This window comes from Rhincodon typus, chromosome 6 (genome assembly GCF_021869965.1).
Source record: "Rhincodon typus isolate 14 chromosome 6, sRhiTyp1.1, whole genome shotgun sequence".
NCBI classification, from domain to species: Eukaryota; Metazoa; Chordata; class Chondrichthyes; order Orectolobiformes; family Rhincodontidae; genus Rhincodon; species Rhincodon typus.
The window spans coordinates 48,083,159-48,099,002 of record NC_063337.1 but is presented as its reverse complement, the minus strand read 5'-3'; the positions used below and the strand labels follow the sequence as shown (position 1 = coordinate 48,099,002).

Below are 15,844 nucleotides of genomic sequence, written 5' to 3'. Positions count from 1 at the left end.
CTCTGGATAGATAATAAGAATGATGAGTTTGGTTGAATTGTAGGACAGGGAAAGGAAGCGAAGAAAGGGAACTTGTGAATATTGCTGGAAAAAGTGAAAGTGCATACAGTGAGTAGGACCAATATCGTTATCTCAACAAATTAGTGAGACCATTGAACATCTTGGGGATTGCCTGTCCAGGGAGCTAAACACCTTGCATTCATTTCCTTGACAAACTTGTGCCAGTTGTGATGGAGGAATTTCTGTCTCTCTTCCCCTGAGGAAGTAGGATCTCTCTCTTCCTCAATTGGAGCTTCAAAGTTGCCAATAATATTATCTGGATGCACTGTCTGTTCTTTCTTGAGCCTTTTTTTTCTATGTTTGGAAGTGGTTGCTTGCTGTCTGCATGAAAAGTACACCTATACCTTAACAGGTTCCTAATGAGTGAGATCAGTGAAACTCTAATTGTCATCTCCTTAAACAAGCATATAGCCAATTTCTAGTGCACATAACCCCAAATCATGGTAATCAGCACCTAGTCGTTTTCTCCCATTCTCAACACATTCAATTGTCTAGGCCATTATTTCTGGTGAGATCGTGAAGTACCTGGATACCTTGAAGTACCTTGAAGACCATAGAAACTTAAATGTAGAGAAAAGAATAAGCAGTGTAATACGATATCAAGAAACCTCTTTGAAATTGCATAAGTAATTAATGCACCTACATAAATACATGATAAATACATATTCTGGGGAATCCAGGTAACTTCAAAAAGAAATGAATGTAATAAATGTAGTGGAAAAATGCTTCATTCTTGGAATAATTGTGGCAGCTTTTTAAATGGATAAGATACTTGAACAATACACACAGACCCACATTTAGCACAGGTAGTTTCACCAGTGTATTGCCACTGTCAGGAATGTTCTGTTCGATGACACTGCACAGTGATTTGTACACACTGTAGACTAAAGCTGATGGGTGAATGAAATGATCCATAACCCTCCCTGACATATTTAGAGCAGTTCAGCTACATGGAGAGAACAGTCTATCATCTGCACCCTTCTGTGAAAGCTAGCTTTCGGAGTGCTTCAATGAAATATGTGCAACTTCCCATTTAAATTAGTACCACATGAACCATGAAGAACACCACAGGTATCAGCTGTATTATGAGCCAATTGCAAAAATGGTCTGTCTTGTAATACTCTAACAGGAAAGACATACAACCATTCATCTGTAACATATTAAAAGCAGAAGAAAATAAATTACTCCATAGATGATGAATTATTGTTTGTGAGGAGAATATGCAAAGACACTTTTCAAAAAGTAGCATCAGAGAAAAATTATTGCAACTGCAGCCAATTGCTGTGCATATTCAATCTAACCCCATCAAACCCCATAAATTATATTTTTTTTCGATTGGGATATAATTGTAAATCTGTTGCATTAATGTTTACGTGTAATTTTTTTCCACAAAAGCGATCAAGTTTTAAATAGACATCAGCAAATTACTCTTTTACTAAACGTAACACAACTCAAAAGTTATCAACTTATAGATGTTTACCATCTCAGGTGCTAAATTTAGTAAAATATCTATTTTTTCCTTTTTAAATAACAAAAAAGATATTTTAATACAAATTTTACACTTTTGTCTTCACTAGACCATGCATTCTTCAAATTATTCAATGGGTCACACATGCCCTTTTCTGAGGACTAAATATTTCTTGCAGAATGTGAATAATAACAATGTCAACAACTGCAAAAACTATCATCACAGGAAAGTGATTTTGTCTTCCTTTTAATTAGGTGCTCATTACTACCTAAAGACAATACAGGTAACTTTTTATTTTACAGGAATATTAAGAACTGAAGTAAAATCTTTAAGAAAAGAAAGAGTAGATATGAATTTCATTGGTTGGCTATAAACCAACATGCAATGACGTTAGATTAACAAACAAGAACTAAATCAAAAGAATATTGAGCAGTTGCGTAATTTACTTGCACAAATGACAGAGACACTTAAACACCATCCAACACTTTGTGAGATGTAGTCCCAGGACTGCCTGGCACTCAAACGTACTCTTTTCAGTTCAGCAAGTTTCATCAGCTTTGAGCTGGGTCACGCGATGGAGTACAAGACATTCCTTCTTGGGAACAGAAAGAACTGGCAGATCCCATACTGTTCCATGAACTCAACTAATCCATCTTGCCAATTGAGCACAAAATGTCACTACTGAACCCAGTACAAAAACAAGGGATCATGCTTTCTTGATACTATTGAGTTATATTTCAGGCACCTAGCAAAACAAAAAGGGAAATTCAACTGAGAGTTGCAGGCAGGGAATATATAACAAAACAATTCCTTTGTTACGATTGATGAGACAATGATTGGCATTTTCAAACTGTTTCTCTAAAAACAAAAGAGAAAGTACTTTTTGACCATTTGTTGGCATCCTGCATAGATGCAGATATTTAAGGCAACAACAGCTGCATAAAAATAATCAACTGGTGAGATGACAGTGAAGGAACAAAATGACAGATACTGTCACCTAAATCATATGTGCAAGCTTCTGCTGCGCAACTAATTAATTTTTGGCCAAACAAGATATTTTACAACTGTCAGATTTCAGCTTCACATTTACATTATTACTTAACAAAAGAGCAATGAATCTGGCTGAAACAATCTGCATGTGATGCTTCACTGGCCACAACCCTGGGACAAATTATTCATAGGTGGCATCTTATGTGCATTTATTCTCATTGTGTGGTTCCTAACTGCACCAACTGATTTTAACTTATTATTAGGAGACAAAAGAAGGAAGTAAAAGGTCATATTTTTGACTAAAGTTCATTGTTGTTCGAATACTGTTAGTTATCAGAAGTGATTGCTGAATCTATTTCCGAATCTGTATTCCCGTATTTCTGTATTTGAAAACACATAATAAATTCTAGATCAAAATCTACTCTCTATTTCATACAGACACTTGTCGAACCGAAAGAACCAAACAAAATTACAGAATGCAATGGGGTTCTCTAGGCACAGAGCTCTTGATATTGTCCTCCAGTGATAAATGCCATCCAGAAGCCTCAGCAGATCTCCAGTTCACAAACGATAACCTCCACCTCACAGAACTGATCCAAATGGCACACCACTTGTTACATCATGCCAACCAGTAAAAGGCTAATTGATTCTTAACTTTTGTTTCCTGTTAGCAAGTCAATACTTTGGTGCGGCACCTTATGAAATTCCTCTGAAAATCCTTGCAGTACATCCACTGGTTCCCCTTCATCTATACCACATGTCACTTCTTCAAATGATTTCCAATGTTGGTTAAACACGATTTCTTTTCAACTACTGGCCAGCTGATAAAGTGTTAGACTTGTTGCAATAAAGGTAACACAGAAGTCTGGCACAAGATGAAAGAATCTTCTGCTGGGATTGTAGACATAGTACTGAATAATGTGCCGCCTATATTCGCAACCAGCTATGCATTCCAACGTGACCATCATAATCCTTGACTCCCTTGCAGATGAACAGCCTGTCTAACTCAGTTTTTCAATTTTCCAGTTAGACAACTTTCACTCTTCTATGGGGTAGAGAACTCAAGATTAACAACCTTGTGAAAAAAATCACTCTAGGTGGAATCTTCCTAGACCCTCAATGATATAGGCCATTGTGAGAAAATTGGGAAAAAGTATGTGAAATGGCCAGTAAGAAGCTTCTTAACATCAAGAATAAAAGTCCAATTTCCCAACCAAATGTTGGGCAGTGAGTCAATATTCTCACTCGTGAGCAATGAAATGCCTATTTGTGTGTATTAACATGCATTGATATCTCATTATTAATTAATCTCACTTCATTTACCACCTACTGGATAGAGATCAGATAGTGACAATTCCCAATATGAAAGTCAATTACCTGGCAACTCCAGTTTGCCCCTTGTTTCTCCTGACCTGCATCTTGGATAACAGTCTCCAATATCTCAGCATGTGCTCCATGGGCATGCCTCCCTTCCACAGATCTAAGCATCTGACATGTACCAGTCTCATCTCCTCATCACAATATATATCTGATTCATTTACAGTAGCATCCTGTACTTCAGTTTTGCACTTTGGAGAAAACTGGCACCTCTCATTGCAATGCTGCTGCCAAAACACTGTGTACGGGAACAAGAACCCAACTCATGGATTAGACTAGGATGCAGCTCAGAGATCCACACTTGCTCTCTTAGCACTCACTCATTTTGCGTATACTTTGATGCTCACAGCATCCCTACCTTTGCCCCTTCAGACAGAGCATAAAGACTCGTGATATTTCTGTCTTGCCTTTTATGCCAGACAATAGGTCAGGCAGCTAGACATAGTTGTCAATAGTCATCAGTCAAAGGGATGGACGTGTTTCTGTATGTTGCCATGGTACATCAATCTCACACCCGCATGTTGTGCCAGCAGCTTACGTGGCAAACACAACGTATGTACTTCAACCAAATGGCTAGGTCTCAAAATCTAAGGAGAATAATCCTCAGTCAAATCAAGGGAAGTACCCTTCATTCTGGGAGTCCAGGTCCAATAAGTCAAAGGCAGCCTCCTATACCAGTTCAGGGGCTTGGGTACAGTCAGTCCCCAGCTTGAAATGGTCAGAGTCAGGTCTTTTGTACCTCTGCAGTCTGGGGAGTGGGCAATAGTCAGCCCTATGGATCCAGTGCAAACAGTCTAGGGAGTTGCAATAAGTCAATCAGAGAGCTGCACCAAGATTAGTCAGAGGTTTGATCACATCCTTGGCCTATCTATGTCTGTTAAGGGCGTGGGCCCTGCCAGTCCTGGGGGGTCATCCATTAAAAAGTAAAAGGGGAGTTAACAGGGGCCACTGTTATGGGAGAGAAGCCAGGAAATCTTAATTTTGGAGATTGGAGGTGGGCATGCTGGGACAGAGAGGAAATAACAATTGTGAAGATAAAGATTTAGATAGACAATTTGGGTAGGAATGCGGTGATGTTAAAAAGTAATGGGATTGACAGGGACGGCTATTCAGAAGGGAATGTGAAGATTTGGGAGTTTTACCAAGCGGAAGGGGCTAAGTCCAAGACTCCCTGCATGACATGCTCCCCATTCTTAATCCCATAATCATTAAAATACCCACAAAGGAGTCAATCTTTGAGCTAGGAGAGGTTTGCCGGTTCTTCCTCTGAGAGCAGCATCTTTTGGCTTCAGATGTGGAAGAGAAAATGTCTTGCAGGGCTGATCTCTTGGATGACAACACAATACTTATTCCACTGGTGCTTGCAGAAGACAAAACAGAGAATGCCTTACAAACAAAGGGTAGAAGCTTGAGCATGCATTTGCTGTGGTAGGAGTGAGAGAGTAGCATAGCAGCAGACGATTCTTATTACTTGTTTACTGAACCCTGGAGATTTCAGCCTCGCAACAGAAGTGGTCCCAGTTTTTGTTAGCCAGGGCCAGGATCCTCTCTTTGTAGGCGTTTGGAGCTAATTATCAGGCAACCCACCACCCAACTTGGCTCTTTTCACTCTTTTATGGGGAATTTTCTCCTGAAATGAGACAAAAGGAAGGAATGATTGTTATGAAAGTAGTTGCCATAGCTCACACTAGTATGGAGGCAGGGATAGGTAGTGAGGTATCCCAAGTGGTAGCCAGTTAGATTTTGTGGGAAGTGTGTCCATTGTGAGTATGAGTGAGAGTGTGAAGTAGCAGAGAGAAAATGTTAGCACTTACCCCAAGGATGCAAAGAAGGTCATTGGACTAAGCTGATAGGATCTAGTATCATGGAATTTTCCGCCAGTGAAAAAAAGCAAGGTATTGTAATGGGCATCCAGGTGAGTTCAGAATGAGTCAGCATTATGAAAGCAAACAAAGACCCTGAAGATGCAGCCTGGTCTAATTCATCAGCTAGGTATATGTCCTTAAGTGCACAGTGTCCTTGCTGCAGCACTACAATGATAGCTGCCAATGTAACCTGAGGGGCGATCGAAGTGCAAAACCATTCTGTAAGTGAGCCATTAGGGGTTTTAGAGGCTGAAACATGTCAGATACCAGTCTCCATGGTGTGGGCTTGTGTGTAGCTGGTTCCCATACAACATGTACTGAGATATTGGTTTCCAACATGGAGGTCATTTGGAGCAAGTGGTGGGCTGAATCCGCCAGGTACACACTTTAGTTTCTGGGTCAAGTTTTCACAAAGTTGAACACATCTGATGAGATTGAGAAGATAAAAAACTGAATATTAATTAGGTATGTTGTATCATTAACATAGCTTTAAATACGTGTCAATCTCTATCAATTGGCATCTTAACATTGCCTCATAAGTTTCTTGACAAACAGCTTGTGAAGAGCGTAAAAGATGGAGAGAGATGATCCTGATGTCAAGATGGGCCTTGCTACATTTTAAGCCCAATTCTGCCACACATCTGGTCACAGCCCACATTGCTCAGACTCCTATTTGCCCTCTGTACCTCCATCCAACAGTTTAATATAGATTGCTAACAATTGCAGCTGAAGCACTGATTGTTACATTCCACTAGTGACAGTTTTGCAAATCTGAAAAGGACCAACCTATTTCACTCCGCATCCTATTAGTCAGTCAATCCCCTATTCATGTTAACGTCTTACCTCAAGCTGTGAGCTTGTGTTGAATGTATTTTGAAAATCTAATACACTACTTCTATTGGTTCCACTGTATCTAGCTTGCTTATTACATTTTCAAAAACTCTAATAAGTTTGTCAAAAATGATTCCACTTTCATAAAACCGTGTTATAATGCATTATATTTTTCAAAATGTTTGGGAAATAGTTTGTCAATAATTGATTCAAGTATTTCCCAATTTTCAGATGTTAGGCTGGAGCGGCTGTAGTCTTCTGCTTTTTGTATCTCCTTTCTTCAATACAGGTTTTACATTTGAAGTTTTTCAATCCAAAAAATGCTTCTAGAATCAAGGGAATTTTGGAAGATTACAAGCTATGCATCTGTTTTCTCTATAGCCACTCATTTTAAGATAGTAAAATGGAAAAATCATGTCCAGGCTTTCAGCCTTCAGTCCTCAGTTTCTTCATATTTTTCTCGAGTAGTAATTATTGTTTTAATGCCTACCTTTCTTTTTGTCCCATGATTTTCTACTATTCTTAGGTTTCTTGCGTCTTCTACTATGGAAACAGATAGAAAATACTTCTTCAAATCTTTGTTATTTCCTTATATCCCATTATCTATTTCCACATCACATAATGGACTAATATTCAATTTCTATTTCTTTTTATATATTTGCAGAGGCTGTGCCTGTTTTGATATTTATTCCCAGTTTATTTTTAAATTCAAATATCCCTCTTTCTTTTGCTTGTTTCTAAAATTTTCCCAATCTTTTGGTCTATCAATAATCTTCAGAGAATTATATTTACTTTCTGCCAATTTGATACCATTCCTTATTTTCTTAGCCACAAATTTTGCATCTTTCTTGTACAGTATTTGTTTCTTATTGGAATGAAGCTGAGTTGAAAGTTATGAAACATCTTCTTAACATCTGCTGTTGCTTATGTACCAACTTTCATTTTAACCCATTTTCTCAGCATACTGCAGCCAACTCTGTCTTTGTACCTTTAAGACTTTCAAACTGAATGTGATTTTTTTTGGAGTTATCACACTTTCACAGAGGATCCTTTATTATAAATTGATACTGTCATTTCAACAGGACAGGCGTTCTAGAAACATGTGCTGAGTTGCTTGCCACAGAATTCCTAGCCTCTGACCTGCTCTTATAGATACAACATTTATTTGGTTGGGCCAGTTCGGTTTCTGGCAATGGTCAGTCAATGGCAGCCTTAATGATGTTGCCTGTAGAGGATTCAGCGATAGTAATCCCATTAAACTTCAAGGGGAGGTGGTTAAATTGTCTATTGTTGGAGATGGTCATTGCCTAGCACATGTGTGGCATGGATGTTACCATTTATCAGACCAATCCTGAATATTGTCCAAAAAATTTCACTGTATTTAAACATGGACTGCTTCAGGAGTCGCAATTGGTGCAGAACATTATGCAATCATCAGTGAACATCCCCACTTCTGATCTTATGCTAAGGGATAGGTCATTGAGGAAGCAACTGAAAATGGTTGGGCCTAGGACAGTACCATGGAAAACTCCTACACTGATGTTATTAGACTGGGGTAGTTGCCTTCTAACAACTACAACCATTTTCCTTTGTGCTAAAACTAAGTCCAACTAACACAGTTTTCCCCAGACTCCCATTGTGCCAGGACCTCTACTGTTAAGGGCAGTAACTCTCACCTCACCCCTGGAGTTTAGCGCTTTGGTCCATGTTTGGACCAAGGCTGTATTGAGGTCAAGAGCCAAGTGGCCTTGATGGAAGTCAAGCTGAGCATCAGTAAGCAGATTATTCCTTTCCAAGTGCCACTTGATAGCACCATTGAATACCACTTCCAAAAATTTGCTGATGACAAAGAATAGATTCATAGTGCATTAATTGGCAGGCTTTTTGTGGACAAGGAAAACTTGGGCTATTTTCCACATAGATGTCAGTCTTGTAGCTATAATAAATAGTCTAAGGGCACGACTAGTTTACTAGCACACATTTTCAATACTATTGTCAGAATGTTGTCAGGGCTTTGAATTCTCTAAAGCCTTCAGTAAAATCATGTCAAGTGAATAACTTGATACTGATACTTGGCACAAGTGATGCTGGGGACCTCAGAAGATGGCCAACATCAAACTTCTACTTGGCATCTACCTATTGTTGTAAAATGCTTGCTGATTTTTCCAAATGCTTCAGGCTTGTCTTGCACTGCTGTGCCAGCCTTCCTCACTTTAGAGGATGGGAACTTTTTGTGGAGCGTCCTCATCTTGTTAGTTGTTTAATTGTCCACCCCTTTCATTACTGAACGTGGTAGGACTGCAGAACTTAGATCTGATCCATTGGTTGTGGCATTGCATAGACCTATCAGTCAAAAGCTGTTTCAATTGTTCAGCATCCAGTAGATCTGTGTATTGCCTTCATTAGTTTGACACCTTATTTCTAGGTTTATCCAATGTTTCTCCTGTAATGCCCTCCTGCACTCTTCATTAATGGCTCATTATTTCAGGCTGTTACTTTATTTCTATGCAATCTTCAGTTTTGTTTTTTTCCATTTGGAAACTTGGCTCTATCCACAGTGAGAATGACTTTGCTGCTTATGGACTGTTGTTATTGTTATCCCAAAATTGTCTGAATGCAGATGTAAGTGATCATCTCATTAGGGTATCTTTGGTGCTGGAGGATGATGAGGGGCACCAAGCAACCAGGAGACAATCATCAAAAGAGGGAGGCATAGAAGAGGACTGTGGAGATGCCTGTATTCCCAGGGCATATTGAAGGAGTGCATGTCATGCAGGAACATCATTCAGGATCAATGCTTCACTTTGGTAATGAGGCTCTTACTAAACCCATAGTAGCTACAACCAGGGCATTGGATAGTATTATCAGGAACTGTCAAGGTCATACTGGTACTCAATATTCATCTCTTTGCTCTTCTTTCAAGCTACAATTGCTGTCATCAGAAATATTTCAGTCTAATTGAAGAAATATGGAAGCTTGATGGAAAGGTACTGCAATAATTGTGGGTGTTATAAATTATTATACAGATTGGATAAATCAAATTAGCATTGAGGAGGAGTTAAGATAGTACATTTTGAACAATTTCTTAGAACACTATATTCCCCACCCAATCAAATACAGGGCATAAGTCAGGAACATGATGAGATACATTCCACTTGCAAGGATAGCTGCAGCTCCAACTATACTCAAAAAGTCACAGCAAAGCTTCCAACTTGATTGACACATCATCTACCACCTTCAGCATTCACATACTCCACCACAGATGCACAGTGGCAGCCATGTGAACCACATAAAAGATGCACAGTGGCAATTTACCAAATTTCCTTCAACAGCATCTTCCAAATCTGTGACCTCCACCAACTAAAAGGACAAGAGCAGCAGGTAACTGGAATCTACCTACCAAACCTCATACTATCCTAACTTGGAAAAATATCTCCTATTGTTCACTGTTGCTGGATCAAAATCCTAGAATTCCCTTCTTAACAGCATTGTGAGTGTGCCTGCTTCCAAGGACTGCAGCAGTTCAAGAAGGCAGCTCACCACCAACTTCTCAGGGCAATTACAGTTGGGCATCAAATGCTGGCCCAGCCAGCGATGCCCAAATCCCATGAATGAATAAAAGAAGTAACCTGCTAATATTGCAAATTCCACTAGTGAGGGGATCCTTTTGCTTGTGAGCATGACTATCTACAACGCAAGATTAATAAGTGACAGAGTGACATATGGAAACTTTCATAAATCTAAACAGTTCTGCATGTTTTGTATTTGACATGCATTCAAAAGTTTCCTGACATGTTGTTCTTCTGCCAACAAATCAAACTTATCCTTTCTGGAGAGAAATGTGCATGCACTTAATGCTTGCCTTTTTGGAAGCTTAGTAGGCAATTTCATGTCGAACAATTTTGGCTGTGTAGCTGGATTGGTTGGTGATTACCTTTGTCCATCCTGTTCAATGTAGTGCAAGATTCTCAGGTTTGTGTAATTGCCTGTCAATAACCAATCAATAGCTTGATTGAATCAGTGTAAGATCATGTGCTGGTTGATTTGACAATGATAGAGTATGCCATGATTCTCATAAAGAGAAGAGAACTGGTAATGACATCTACATGTAATTCTTGTGTTCACTTGTCTATTATTCTTTTTCACTTGCCTGAAATAATCAGTTCTCTCTTTTCTACTTTTATGCAACATCACTTTCCAAGTTCATGCAATGCTATTTCATTTACAGGGCAATTTCTTCATACATGCTTTCAAACTTAACTGCGATAAAGGATATAATTGGTTGCTTTAAACATTATATGACACTGAATATCAGTTAATTTTTGGATAAACACTTAGTGTGAAATAGAATATAAACTCTATTATAAAATAGCAAATAATTATCATAATCGAGGAGTTACAATGCAAAATGAAAACCATATACATTGCACAGCAAACAAGAATTCTGTCTCACCCAGCAACTATGAAAATGGGCATCACTAGCTTGGACTAGCAAATAAGGTGAACAACAGGAGTGCATTTTCTCCTGTCCCCTGTTCTACCAAGAAATTGATTCCTTGCTGTGATACAGTTCTGTAGTTCAAGTTACTATCTGGTAAGTAGCCATTACTTATGTATTATCCTTGAAAGTGAGTGTTTCTGCACTATTTGATTACATGGGACATCATAGTCAAATCCAATTTTCTCCCCAGCTGATTGCCACACACATACAGTTGCAGAGTGCGTTGTGTGATGCAAGACAAATATGAAATCCTTACCTGGCACTCTCCTCCCTGAATGATATCAAAATCTTACCCTGTTAATTATAACTGTCATGCAATTAACTCAATGCAAACTGGCAATAAAACATGGGATTGTTTTGAATTATAATGCTCAAGTACTCATTGGATAAACTTGTTGACCCATTAAGAGAATTGCCAAGAGATATATTTCCTCTCAAAGATCTCCCACTTAAAAATCTCACCAATTCAAATTCACTGATCTACCTTATTGTTTGTTCAATAGTCAATATTATTAACCTTAAAGTCAGTTTTATGGCATGCACTAGAAATCCATGTTATCTTATTAGAATAAGACCAACGTAATGAAGACAAATCATTCAAATCTCAATTTTTTTTATAATTCATAGAAGGATGTTCTCGGGGTGAACATTTGACTACTTATCTCTTGATATTTGCTGTTGAAAAGTTTTCCTTTATATTATTTTTTGAACACTAAATCAACATTTAAAGGAACAAGCTATAAGCACCTAAAGAATCTTCACACAGATAATTTGTTCATGAGATGTGATGAACATCATAAATGCAAACATGACAAAATTAAATGGTTAAGGGGAAGATAGGTAAAGCACATAAAGGAGAAAAGAATATTGATAGTATTAGATGAAGTATGACGGAAATGATTCATGTAAAGCCTTCACGTCAGAAACGTCCAGTTAGAACATAAAAATATAAGAAATAGAAGCAGCAGTAGACCTTTCAGCCCCTCAAGCCTGCTATGCCTTTCTATAAGATCATTGCTAATCTGCCTATAAGGCCATAAGACATAGGAACAGAAGCAGACCATTCAGCCCATCGGGTCTGCTGCATCATTCAATGAGATCATAACTGATCTGGTGGTCTTCAACTCTGTTTTCCTGCCTTTCCCCAATAACCTTGGTTCCCTCAGTGCTTAGAAAAAACTGTCTATCTTAACTTCCAATATATTCAATGACCCAGTCTCTACAGGTTGATTACCCTCTGAGATTGAAAAAAAATCCTCCTCACCTCTGTAGTAAGTGGGAAATCCCTTACTGTGTTCTAGACTCTTCCTCAAGGAGAAACAACTTCTCAACATCTGTCCTGTGAAATCCTTTAAGTATCTTACATGCTTCAACAAGGTTTCATCTCACTTTTCTAAACTCTAATGAAAACAAAGCACCTCACACAAATTCTCCTTACAGGAAATCCTTCTATACTGAGAATCAAACTAGAGAACTGCCTCCAATGCCAATGTACCTTTGTCTAGATAACAGTACCAAAACTATTCACAGCATTCTAGGTCTGGCCTAACCAGTGCCTTGTATAATCTTAATAAGACTTCTCTGTTGTATATACTTCTATTCTTTTGTCTTTCCTTTTATCCGCTGAACTTAGATGATAGCATTTTGTGATCCATGCACAAAGAGACTCAAATCCTCTGTGTTGTGACTTTCTGCACTCTTTCCTCATTTAAAGGATATGCAGCTCTTCTACTCTTCCTGCGAAATTGCAAACTCTCACATTTAGTCAGATTATATTCCATCTGTCAAGTTTTTGCCTGCTCATTTAGCCCATCTGTATTGCTTTGCAGACTCTTTGTGACATTATCACTACTCACCTTCCTACCTATTTTTGTGTCATCCACAAACTTAGAGATAGTACATTCAATTCCCTCATCCAAGTCAATTATATATATTGTAAAGAATTGTGGCCCTAGTGCTGACTCTGTGGCACCCCGTGGCTTACAGGTTGCCATCAAGAAAGTGCCTCCTTTACCCCAATTCTCTGTTTTATAATTGTTGCCAATACTATATCCACGCTAATATACTACCCCTCATATCATGGGCTGGTATCTTATTAAGTAGCCTTATAAGCGGTTTCTTATAGAACATGTTTTGGAAATTCAAATATATTCCGTCTACTGATTCTCCTTTATCTACCCTGCTCATTATCTCTTCAAAGTACTGCAATAATTTTTTCCAGCAAGGTTTTCCTTTCATGAAGCCGTGCTGAATCTGTTTAATCATATTATGTATTTCTAACTGCCCTGCTGTTATTTCCTTTATATTAAACTCTAGCATCTTCCCAATGACAGATATTAGGCTAACTGGCCTATAGTTACCTGTTCTTTATTTTGGCTCCCTCTCTTTTGGAATAAAATTGTGACATTGGCAGTTTTCCAATCATCTGGGACTTTTCCAGAATCTCAGGATTCTTGGAAAATTACAACTATTGCATCTTTTATCACTGTAGCTACTTTCCTTAAAGTCCTAAGATGCAACCCAACTTGACAAGGGGACCTATCAGCCTTTAACTCCATTAGTTTTCATAGTGCCTATTCTTTATGGTAGATATTGCATATATTTCGTTTCCCATTTAGCCCCATGATTATTTAATATTTTGGAATGCTACTTATGTCCTCTACCATGCAGACTGTTGTGAAGTATTTATTCATTCTTTCTGCCATATTCTGGCTTTCCATTATTATTTCCACAATTTCATCTTGCACTCTTTTCTGTTACTCTGATGCACTTTGTATGGTATGATCCACCCTTATAGCATGCAAAACAATACTTTTCACTGTACCTTGGTGTATGTGACAACAATCAATCAATCAAGACAGGTGCTGCCCTGCAAGATTCCTGACATGGCAACAGGGGGAAATTGGTGCTCCACTTTGCATGAGGGACATTGAGCTCTTGCAGTGCAGGTTAATGCAGAGGTAGGACTTCCTCTTCCCCCAGGACCAGCAGTGGACACTATGGCACCAGACCTTACCAACCTGGTCCGAGGTTGCCACCTGGATTAAAGCAGTCTCAGCCATCGGGAGGAATGCCTTACAATGTAGGAAGAAGGTCAATCTCTTTCTCATTCCACATCGACTCTCCAACACACCACACTCACTCTGTCTCTGGGATTGTACCCACCTCCTGTCAAGGCTCATGCTCTACACCACGCCATTTGCAAAACATATAAAACCTGAGGCAAGATCATTTCAAAGTTGAGATGGCTCTTGCTTAACATTTGTCTCATTTGCCATGTATCTCATCATAGGCTAAATTTCACAGACCCCTATAAGATTCCACCTTGTATCTGTCTTAATTTATGCATGAGAATTTTATCAGGATTTTCTTTGATTAAAAGCTGAAGATTCTTTCATAAATAACACAACTTCATATTACTTTAGTGTGATTAAATTTCCAAAGACATTTCACAGGTCCATTGTAAAACAAATCCTGACGCTGATCCGCATAAGGTGGTATAAGTCAGATGACCAAAAACTTCGTCACACAGTAAGGCATTGCCATATATAGGTCGGAAAGGGTTGGAGAGGGTTAATAATTGATTGAATGAAGAAAGCACCACCCGCTGTGATGACATCACAAGTACTGTTTCAGACGTTTGAATGGACCTCTTCAACGGTAATGTTGATCTCTCGCTGCACCTTCTTGGCCACTGTAACGTTGTATCCTGCACTCTGTTCTGTTATCCTGATGTGCCTATAAAGCACATAAAACAGCACTTTTCACTGTACCTCGGTACACGTGACAGTGATAAATCAAATCGAATTAAAATCAAAGTACCTGGACAGATTAAAGAAGGAGTTGATAGGAGATTTTTCTGAGGCTACTGTTCTCCAAACAGGCTCTGTAGTACTCTAGATCATGTTCTATAATCTGTACGAATTACAGTAATGCTACAAATTCGCCAATGTTCTCTCAGCAAGACTCTTCCAGTTCAACCAGGAAGATGGCAATACCACTGTAAATATCACGGACCATTACTGCAAGATGGCCATTTCTTGTGGCTGCATTCTGGTGGGTCCTTCAATTGTGCTGTTTCAGTGGCAGCTGAAGAGGAGGTGGGTCCAGGCCTGGGATTCCAATGGCTTGGGTTTTCCTTGAGGCTTCTGCAGTGTCTTCACGCGACATGGTTGGCCTGGACTGGCCTTGGTCTCCTTTCTGCTTTAGTGGCTGCTTTCATTGGGTCTCCTTGTGGCGGCTTCAATCAGTCTGTGACTCCAGCCCAGGTTTCCTTTGACGTTGTGGTGGGTCTGGCCTGGGATTTCAACTGGAGTTGGGTCCTTAAGTGCAGAGCAGTGAAATAAGCTAAGTGGACTCTATCATAAATTCTCTTGTCTTTAAAATTTCTTTTTTTCTTCTTTATTATACTTTCGTGGAAGGACTGCTATTCTGATTTTTTATTTCTCCATTTATCTAATTTATTACTGTGATTTTGTACTTTTGAAAGTCTATAATGATGGACTTCTTATTTCTTTATTTTTCTAATTTTTTCGAAGAATTTGTGCTGAAGAATCTGTACCTAGGTACCTTTGTACCTAAGATGCCGCCATAAGTGGCGACTTGTAAACTTTTCACTGTACTCAGTGTCAGTGCATGTGACAGTACAGCTAATTCTAATTCGGGCTTGATGGAATGTACAAACAAATAGCTTTAAAATGTTTCTTAATGAAGAAAGGTGAAGTAAAGAGGCAAAGAGATATAGGGAGGGAA

The 15,844-nt window shown here is 38.8% G+C and overlaps 1 long non-coding RNA gene across 1 annotated transcript; it reads right to left on the bottom strand.

Annotated features, from left to right (window-relative positions):
- Window positions 1–1,944: 1,944 nt before the first annotated feature.
- On the bottom strand, window positions 1,945–11,405 carry LOC125483259. The gene is made up of 3 exons (XR_007262205.1): window positions 11,349–11,405; window positions 7,082–7,134; window positions 1,945–2,273 (listed from the first exon to the last, which is right to left on the bottom strand). It is a non-coding gene; the product is annotated as an uncharacterized LOC125483259 (long non-coding RNA).
- Window positions 11,406–15,844: the final 4,439 nt, after the last annotated feature.